The sequence below is a fragment of the Thalia democratica genome, unplaced genomic scaffold (assembly GCF_965202585.1).
Source record: "Thalia democratica unplaced genomic scaffold, ktThaDemo2.hap1.1 HAP1_SCAFFOLD_1512, whole genome shotgun sequence".
NCBI lineage: Eukaryota > Metazoa > Chordata > Thaliacea > Salpida > Salpidae > Thalia > Thalia democratica.
In genome coordinates, this window is record NW_028140361.1 from 17,501 (window position 1) to 27,500 (window position 10,000).

The following is a 10,000-nucleotide window of genomic DNA, read 5'->3' on the forward strand; positions in this document are numbered from 1 at the left end:
GCCGGGTGAGATTTCCCGTGTTGAGTCAAATTAAGCCGCAGGCTCCACTCCTGGTGGTGCCCTTCCGTCAATTCCTTTAAGTTTCAGCTTTGCAACCATACTTCCCCCGGAACCCAAAGACTTTGGTTTCCCGGAAGCTGCCGGACAGTTCTTAAGTTCGACACTGCCCGATCGCTAGTCGGCATCGTTTAAGGTCAGAACTAGGACGGTATCTGATCGTCTTCGAACCTCTGACTTTCGCTCTTGATTAAAGAAAACATTCTTGGCAAATGCTTTCGCAGTCGTTCGTCTTGCGCCGATCCAAGAATTTCACCTCTAACGGCACAGTACGGATGCCCCCGTCCGTTCCTATTAATCATTACCTCGTGCTCCGAAAACCAACAAAATAGAACCGAGGTCCTATTCCATTATTCCATGCAACATTATACAAGCGTAAAGCCTGCTTTGAACACTCTAATTTTTTCAAGGTAAACTTGCCGGACCACCGCAACACTCAGTTAAGAGCACCGCGAAGGCACCGACCAACAAGAACAACGAGGCCAGTGCTAGCCTTTCGACCGACCAACCTCGCCGTCCCTATATCCAACTACGAGCTTTTCAACCGCAACAACTTAAATATACACTTTTGGAGCTGGAATTACCGCGGCTGCTGGCACCAGACTTGCCCTCCAATGGATACTCGTTAAAAAGTTTAAAGTGTACTCATTCCAATTGCAGGACCTCGTACGAGGTCTGCATTGTTATTTTTCGTCACTACCTCCCCGAGCCGGGAATGGGTAATTTGCGCGCCTGCTGCCTTCCTTGGATGTGGTAGCCGTTTCTCAGGCTCCCTCTCCGGAATCGAACCCTGATTCTCCGTCACCCGTTACAACCTCGGTAGGCCGATACCGTACCGACGATAGTTGATAGGGCAGTTGCTTTAATGAGATGTCGCCAGCACTAGGCCGTGCGATCCGCAAGCTTATCCAGAGTCACCATTGTAACGACCCGAAAGCCGGTTAGTTTTGGTCTGATAAATGCGCGCCTCACGTCAGTTCGGCGCTTTACGCATGTATTAGCTCTAGAATTGCCACAGTTATCCATGTAAAAGCGTACAATCAAATGAACCATAACTGATTTAATGAGCCATTCGCAGTTTCACTGTACGTGAGCTCGTACTTACACTTGCATGGCTTAATCTTTGAGACAAGCATATGACTACTGGCAGGATCAACCAGATAACTATCCGAGGGCGTTTAAACCCGTTGCTCGACTGAGCGTTTTTACTGTATAAATACAGACCTTTTCTATCACTCGGCTTAAAAGCCTTGCGAACGTTACTGAAAGTCGGCGCCGGCCTTTTGCTGTTTAAAGCGCCAGCCCGCGTCGACTGCAGCATGCAGCTTTACAACTGACTGTTCTTTCTCCCGACCAACCGTTTGCCTTCTGCCGGTTAACTCGTCAGCAGCAACACGCCATCTGTCTGCTGCAGTTACCCGCCTCGAGCCGTGCCTGCCTGCGTCGGCTACTCGTCTCGACGACTTCGCAAAGCTATAAGCCTACCGCCGCTGGACGCTTGTAGTTTTTCATACGCTGCTCCAATGCGTTTACATAGCACGTTCGCCGCCGCTGCAATAGCCGCGCCTCGGGTGCTAAACAGTAATGCTTTAAGCCCGCTTTCTCGTCAAGTCGACCGAACGCACAAACACGTCTCTCTCACTAGTGTAAAGTAATGCATACGTGTATGATGCTCAAATGTTGCTGTTGAACTTTTTTTGCCGATTTTTTCCGATTTTTTTCAATTTCTTTGTTTCTTTTCAATTATTTTAATGTTTTAAGCTTATTTATGCTACGTTTAAATGTTTTAATACTTTTTTATACTTTATTTAATATGTTTAAAAGAAATAAATAAAAAAAAATATGTATAAACTACTTTTTTTAATGTTTTAAATATATATATTTATTATAAATAAACTTTATTTGTATTATTTTTTATTTAAGCGTACTTTTTAAATCTTTATATTTGTTTTATCGTTTTAAGCACATTGCGATAAATATAATAAACAAAAAATTGAATAAAAATAATAATAATAAAAAAAAAAAAAAAAAAAACTAAGCTTATTTTATATGTTTTATTTTATTTTTATTTAAACTTACTTTTCAAACCTTAATACTCGTTTTATTTTTTTAAGCAGATTGCGATAAATATAATAAACAAACAATTAAATGAAAATAAATTAAAAAAATCAAACATAAGCTTATTTTATATGTTACATTTTATCTTTATTTAAACTTACTTTTTAAACCTTTATAGTTGTTTTATTTTTTAAGCACATCGCGATAGATATAATAAACAAACAATGAAATAAAAATAATAATAAAAATAATAATAAATCATAAGCTTATTTTGTATGTTTCATTTTATTTTATTTAAAACTTACAATTTAAACCTTTGTATTTGTTCTATTCTTTTAAGCACATCGCGATAAATATAACAAGCAAACAATTAAATAATAATAATAATAAAAAAATCATAAACTTATTTTATATGTTTCATTTTATTTTTATTTAAACTTACTTTTTTAACCTTTATAGTTGTTTTATTTTTTAAGCACATGGCGATAAATATAATAAGCAAACAATTAAATAAAAATAATAACAAATAAATAAAACAATACGGCTAAACTATAAAAAGAAAACTAAATAACTGATAAATACTTGTAAAACAATATTTGAAAAATGTATTTTGAAACACAACACGATTGATTTATAAATAATAATATATTTTTAATTTGTGTAGTTCATTTAAAGTAGTCTCCCTTTTTGCTTCTGGTTTTATTAGAGTTATATATAACAATAAATGGTGTAGTTTATTTAAAGTAGTCTCCCTTTTTGCTTCTGGTTTAATTAAAGTTATATAACACATACTATAGTAAGTTAGATAAACTATAGTAACTTTATAAAACTACTTTACAAAATACATTTGTATAATTTAATAACTTTAAAATAACTATCAAGAATAAAATAGAATAGCTTTAAGTTTAGTATACAATTGGTATGTAAATTGTGTAGTTTATTGAAAGTAGTCTCCTTATTTGCTTCTGGTTTTACTTGAGTTACATAACGTTAAATAAACATACTTAATAAACGTAACCATCAATACTGTCATTTTAATAAAACTAAGTACAAATACATTGAATTAACATAGAACTTTAAAAAGCCTTCGCTAGTATCTGTTGGTAACAGTAAATAACCTATTATGACTCACAATACAAGTGCGAAATTTATTTTTCATTTGATTTTTCAGGTATTTATTTATTTGTGGAAATAAACTTTTTTATTACATTAGAAACTAATTGAATTTTTCCTATAACTATACCTATTATTATATTTAGTATGCTTAAAAGTAATAAAATGACACGTCGCGATTATATAATAAACAAACAATCAAACAAACAAAGAAATAAAAAAAAAAACTATTTTTTTAAACTTATATTTCAACTATATGTCTTATTTTATTTTCATTTAAACTTACTTTAAACCTCTGTATTTGTTATATATATTTCAACACAATACGATTAAACTATAAGACAAACAACAAAATAAAATAATCACATTAATAAATACACTAAGCAAATAGCTAGAATAAATATAAATAGTTCAATATATACAATATATTTCTTCCATTTTTAAGTTACTTGTTAAACATATTTATTTAAAAATGTTTCTTTAGAATATAAAACTAACAGTTCTACAAATAAAGAAATTAAAAAGCCAATACACATAACACTAACTTTTCATAAATTAGATATGCAAATATGAACAAAATAATAACTAAATTCTAAAGCTTTTGTAAACTGTGAACTTATAAACTTATAATAATAATTGCATATTCACTATTCACAATAGCTTTTTATTTAGTACACAACTGGTCTGTAAATTGTGTAGTTTATTGAAAGTATAATCCCGTTTTGCTTCTGGTTTAAATAAAGTTATACAACACATACTAAAGTAAATTAAATAAAGTAATTCACTACTATCGTATTAAATAAAACCAATTTACAAAATACATTAATTTAAATTAAAGTGAACTTTGAACTTATAATAATAATTGCATATTCACTATTCAGAATTTCTTTAAATTTAGTACACAACTGGTCTGTAAATTGTGTTGGTTCTATTCAAGTACTCTCCTTGTTTGTTTTGTTTTAGTTGTATTTATTTTTAGATACTAGCACATTCAATACACATAATAAAGTAAACCAAATAAACTCTATTAATTTAAACTAAGTACAAATACATTAAGTTAATACAAAACTTTAAAAAGCTTTTGCTAGTATCTGTTGGTAACAGTAAATAACTTATTATGACTCACAATACAAAAGTGCAAAATTTATTTTCGTTTGATTTTTCAAGTAGCCACGCTTTTATTTGTTTTTGGACAAAAAGACTTTAAAGTTTTAGTATAAAAGACTAATTGTATTAATTTTAACTCAGAAAATTGTACTCTACAAGATGGTGCCATTATTTTTTCGATATCTCAAACTGGTCAAACCACTTTTTTAGCGCTCTAATTGGTTTAAACAGCAAATAACGTTATCTGATTGGCTTACGTTTTTATTTGCTAATAACTAGAATTTACTTTTCTTTTAAGCGTTAAAGAAATGTAAATAAACGAGTAATAAGTATAAATAGGTCAGAAAGAAAAATAGTACAAAAAAGATGAATTCAAAAAGCAAAAGCCTACGGCACGTGGTATTCCCAAGCGGTCACCCATCTAAGTACTAACCACGCCCGACACTGCTTAACTTCCCAGATCGGACGAGATGGGGTGTACTCAGTGTGGTATGGTCGTAGGCGTTTGAAGGCGTTTACAAGCCTTTATAAACCCTTCGGTTTATTTAAAAAACCTATTTGCACTTGATTTACAATCAATTTGATATTTTAAAATTATTCCTTATAAAATTTTAACCTGAATTAACTTTTTTTTTGTTTTTTTAATCAACAGTTACTCCCAAACTGTACTAAAACTGTATTGTAACTGTACAAAAGTGTTTGTTTAAACAATTGTTATCTATAAATTACCTAAGACCAGGAAAAGTAGAAGTAAAGTTTATTGAATTATTAAATAAATAAAATAAAATCGTAAAATAAAATAATACAATATGTTTACAATTTGTCATTGATCTATCCATTTATGTTATTGCATTACAAATACAAACATTGCATACATTCAAGAGTATTATTCATCAATCTTTTCAATATAATAAGTTTTAAATTTATATTTATTTTTAAATAATTCCTGACATTTTAGATTACCTGAGATTTTTTTTTTAATTAAATTAATTTTAGTAATTAAATACTTGACGTTCTATTTTGTTTAATTTGATAACTCAACCATGTTTATTTTTTTTACTAATTTAAAAGAACTATTAAACTAAAAGACATTACATACAGCTTCTAAAAGTTTTAAACACCTTAAAAAATATTATTATTTTAAAGATATATTAAAGAACTAAACAGATATTACTCCTAAAAAATCTTGTTAATAATATATAAAAAGTACTCAAAGTCAGACTCGGAAATATATATACTGTTGTATATCTTACTTGAAGTTCACTGTAATTGACACTGTATAACAAAATTATAAAAATCAACCTATTTATATAGCAAAATATTTCTTTATCTTTGTCGTGGCGCGGTGGGTCAGTGGTCTTATCAGCTGACTCATAAGCAGAAGGTTGTAAGATCGAATCCCGCTAGTCGTCACGAAACACCACTATCGTTCAATGTTCGGGCTTCAAATTCTTTGAGATTATACTGTACTATTTATCTATCTAACTAATCTATCTAACAAATGTTGTTCAATCTAGGTTGTGGGTACTTGGGTCGAGTAATGCCTTTGACTTACAATCTGTTGTGGATTGACAATATTCCTCTATCTATCAATAAACAAATCTATCTAATAAATGTTGTTCAATCTAGGTTGTGGGTACTTGGGTCGAGTAATGCCTTTGACCTACAATCTGTTGTTGATTGTCAACATTCCTCTATCTATCAATAATGATTATATTCAATAATAAATGTTGATTAATTCAGTTGTAAGAAAACCAGTGCGCTGGTTAGGTTGGGTAAGGCCTTCGACTTACAATCTTGGGGATTATCAACGTTCATCACAAGTACAGTAACGATCTCATTGAATTTCCAGTTGGAACATTGGATTGTAGTGGTGGCCTACTTTGTAGGTTTTTTGCCTAGTTTGTTTTTTGCCTAGTAGTGTTTGCCTAGTTTGACAAACTATTGTATATATATTGTATAACTTTATTTGTATTATTTTTTATTTAAATTACTACTTATTATTAAAGAATTAAATTTTCTTAGAAAAAAAAACTATGTATTTTAACTAATGCTTATTTTATATGTTTTGTTTTATTTTTATTCAAACTTACTTTAAACCTCTGTATTTTTTATACAATACGATTAAACTATATAACAGAAAAATAATTAAATAATCAAACTATTGAATAAGCAGTTAATTAGTGTGTGTTTTTTTATGCTTCTTTCATTTTTAACTTACTTGTTAACCATATTTCTTTTATTAAAGTATAAAACTAACAGTTACTAAAATAAAATAATCATAAAGTCAATACACAAAACACTAACTTTTTATAATTTAAATATGCAAACATGAATATAGTTATGAATCTATTATTTATTCAAATAGAATTATTCAAAGCTTATAATTATAAAGCTTTTGTATAATGTTTCAATTACAGTGAACTTTAAGTAAGATAAGTTTTTTTTTTTGTATTAACTACAAAATTGGTATTTTAGTTTATTATTAGTAACTAAATACTTATATTTATTATATTTAAAAAAAAACATCTATACTAACTCTAATTTCAAAGCATATTAAAACATACAAATTTTACCAACTAAATATTTATTTTTATTTTAATTATTATAACTTTCAAACATAAGCTTGTATACCTTATATACCTATATACCTCATATAGTAGGCTTGACATAACATAACATTATTTAATTCTTTTTGTTTGAAATAAACTCATTTAGTTATTAGTAAATTACAACATAAATGTTTATAACAATATAACTAAGATTTAGCTTTTGAGTTAGTAAACTTTGATAGTTTTCTTTTAATAGTTTAATAGTCCTTATTTAAGTTCAAACAAAATTGCTATATATTTAATACACATACAAAAGTAAACTAAGTAAACGTAATTCAATAGTTTCTATTAAGTAAAAGTAATTACAAATACATTAAGTTAATACAAAACTTTAAAAAGCTTTTGCTAGTATCTGTTGGTAACAGTAAATAACTTATTATGACTCACAATACAAAAGTGCAAAATTTATTTTCGTTTGATTTTTCAAGTAGCCACGCTTTTATTTGTTTTTGGACAAAAAAACTTTTAAGTTTTAGTATAAAAGACTAATTGTATTAATTTTAACTCAGAAAATTGTACTCTACAAGATGGTGCCATTATTTTTTCGATATCTCAAACTGGTCAAACCACTTTTTTAGCGCTCTAATTGGTTTAAACAGCAAATAACGTTATCTGATTGGCTTACGTTTTTATTTGCTAATAACTAGAATTTACTTTTCTTTTAAGCGTTAAAGAAATGTAAATAAACGAGTAATAAGTATAAATAGGTCAGAAAGAAAAATAGTACAAAAAAGATGAATTCAAAAAGCAAAGGCCTACGGCACGTGGTATTCCCAAGCGGTCACCCATCTAAGTACTAACCACGCCCGACACTGCTTAACTTCCCAGATCGGACGAGATGGGGTGTGCTCAGTGTGGTATGGTCGTAGGCGTTTGAAAGCGTTTACAAGCCTTTATAAACCCTTCGGTTTGTTTAAAAAACCTATTTGCACTTGATTTACAATCAATTTGATATTTTAAAATTATTCCTTATAAAATTTCAACTTGATGTAAGTATTTTTTTTATTAAAACCTTTTTTTTTGGTGTTTTAATTACAATTACTCCCTGTAACTTTATTTAAGACTTTGTTTAAAAGATTGTTAACTATATTCTATATTAAATACTATGATTAGAAGTAAAGTTTATTAAGTGATTAAACTAAATAAAAAATAATGTTAAAATAAACATGTTGTGTTTAGTTTGTTTTACTATTTCTCATTGTTCTATTTATAGATGGTTTTGTTTTACTTCAAGAATATTTATAGTTAGTTTCTAAAGAATATCTCATACTACATCAGATTTTACGATTAACTTAATTTTAGGTAATAAAATATTTGACGTTTAATTTAATAACTCAACTATGTTTATGTTATAAAATAATAGTATATAATACACATACATTATAATATAATAATATGTATAACTAGTTGTTTTACTTTAAAATGAATAATTAAGTGGAAGAATTAAAAGAACTCACATTTTTGAAGAGAGCGTGGAAAACCAGAATAGTCTATTAAAACATTTATTAAATTATCGATAAATATAGAATACAATAGAATTAAACATATAAACGTAACTGTGGTTGCTTAGAAACTAAACAAGAATTTTTTTAATAAAAATATAAAATAGTTATTATATAGAATTAAAATAAAATAAAAGTAATATAAATTATATTTTTAAACTAAATAACAATTCACGAGCAATATTAGCGCAATGTCAGAGTATGAGTTTATAATAAAGGAATTGCTTCCTTGATGTTGATACTTACCTTATTCAAATAGAATACATTTTCAGCAATCAGGCTTGTGTTTATCTTAGCGCGCGTAACACAACGTTTGTGGGTTTTGGCACACTTTTGTCGATAGTGGGCGCCCCGCCTTTTAAGTACAGAAATTTCGGGAATTTTCGATTTTCGGAATTCTGACTCGACAGATCGTTTTTGTTTGGTCCAGAGACCCCGTAAAAAATTTTTCAGCCCATTTGAAGCATGATGAAAAAATGTTATTTCGACCCCCTTTTTTTAGGGGTTACGGGGACATCAACCCATTTTTTGGGAATAAAAAACTCCTAGAAAAGGACCACTTTTCTTCTTTTTTCGAATTTCGACTTTTTATTTTTTTGGAAAATTTTTCTATTTTCTTTGTTTGTTCTATTATAATGTCGAAAATATTTTTTTTGAGCTTCGCAACGCATAAGGACTAACGTAAGGTAAGTTTTAAAAGATTTTTTTTTTCGATAATTTTTTCTATATTTTTTGTTTGGTCCATTACAAAGTCGAAAATATTTTTTACGGCTTCTAAACGCGTGTAGATTAACCGTAGGTAGGTTATTTCGAAATTTAAATCTTTCAATATTAATAATTTTTTAGTAAATTGTTCGATTATGAGGTTTTTATGGCTCTTTCAGCACCCAATAACCTACAATAAACACATTAGAAAATAAAATATGAAATAAAAACATCAACTAAAATGAAAATAACATATTCTGTCAGTGAAAATTCTTTTTCTTTATGAAATTTCCCTTGTCACAAAATTGGAAGCTAAGAAAAACCGGAAAATAATTCTTCTTGAGCCATGTTTTTGTATGATAAATAGTATGCAAGCTGCCGATGTCAGAAGACTGTCGACAGCCGAAAAAAAGTCTGTTAAGACTCATTGAAATTGCTCCTGTCCACGGAAATCTTTAGTAAAAGGCGAAAGATTCATTCGTGTACTGAACTGAAGCCAGAGTGATTAGCAACGGTTGCCAAGGCTTTTTCTATGGGCTTTACCATGCTACAGGTTGTGAATAAATGTATACAAACTCCCCCAGAGGGGAGGCGAGCCGATTCCGGAGGTACTGCAATACCGGACCGACTCTTGACGGGCAGGACAATAAATTGTCTGAACTGCACGTCGGTTGACAAAAAGTCGTTTGATCATGGGAAGGACGCGTGGTCCTTCTCGAAGCGATCAAACTTCGAAGAACAGATACTACACTTGATCTTAGCTCAATGAGCCGAGAAGCGATGCCTTCTTAGTATCCGTTTTTTTAATAAAGAAACGAAGACTTCGAAGAGCTTGTGACGACCACT

At 29.6% G+C, this 10,000-nt stretch overlaps 5 non-coding genes across 5 annotated transcripts in view; all 5 read right to left on the reverse strand.

The window, feature by feature from the left end:
* LOC145848522 (small subunit ribosomal RNA) overlaps positions 1-1,220 on the reverse strand; it is a 1,808-nt gene extending 588 nt beyond the window's left edge. The window contains exon 1 of the ribosomal RNA XR_014372007.1: positions 1-1,220. This exon is cut by the window's left edge and continues 588 nt beyond it. This is a non-coding gene — a ribosomal RNA (small subunit ribosomal RNA).
* Positions 1,221-4,719: 3,499 nt separating this feature from the next.
* Positions 4,720-4,838, reverse strand: LOC145848530 (5S ribosomal RNA). Its single transcript, XR_014372012.1, has one exon. It is a non-coding gene; the product is annotated as a 5S ribosomal RNA (ribosomal RNA).
* A 2,861-nt stretch (positions 4,839-7,699) lies between these two features.
* Positions 7,700-7,818, reverse strand: LOC145848525 (5S ribosomal RNA). The gene has a single exon (XR_014372010.1). It is a non-coding gene; the product is annotated as a 5S ribosomal RNA (ribosomal RNA).
* Positions 7,819-9,544: 1,726 nt separating this feature from the next.
* On the reverse strand, positions 9,545-9,659 carry LOC145848521 (U5 spliceosomal RNA). Its single transcript, XR_014372005.1, has one exon. It is a non-coding gene; the product is annotated as a U5 spliceosomal RNA (small nuclear RNA).
* An 81-nt stretch (positions 9,660-9,740) lies between these two features.
* On the reverse strand, positions 9,741-9,936 carry LOC145848518 (U2 spliceosomal RNA). The gene has a single exon (XR_014372002.1). It is a non-coding gene; the product is annotated as a U2 spliceosomal RNA (small nuclear RNA).
* Between the last annotated feature and the right edge of the window lie 64 nt (positions 9,937-10,000).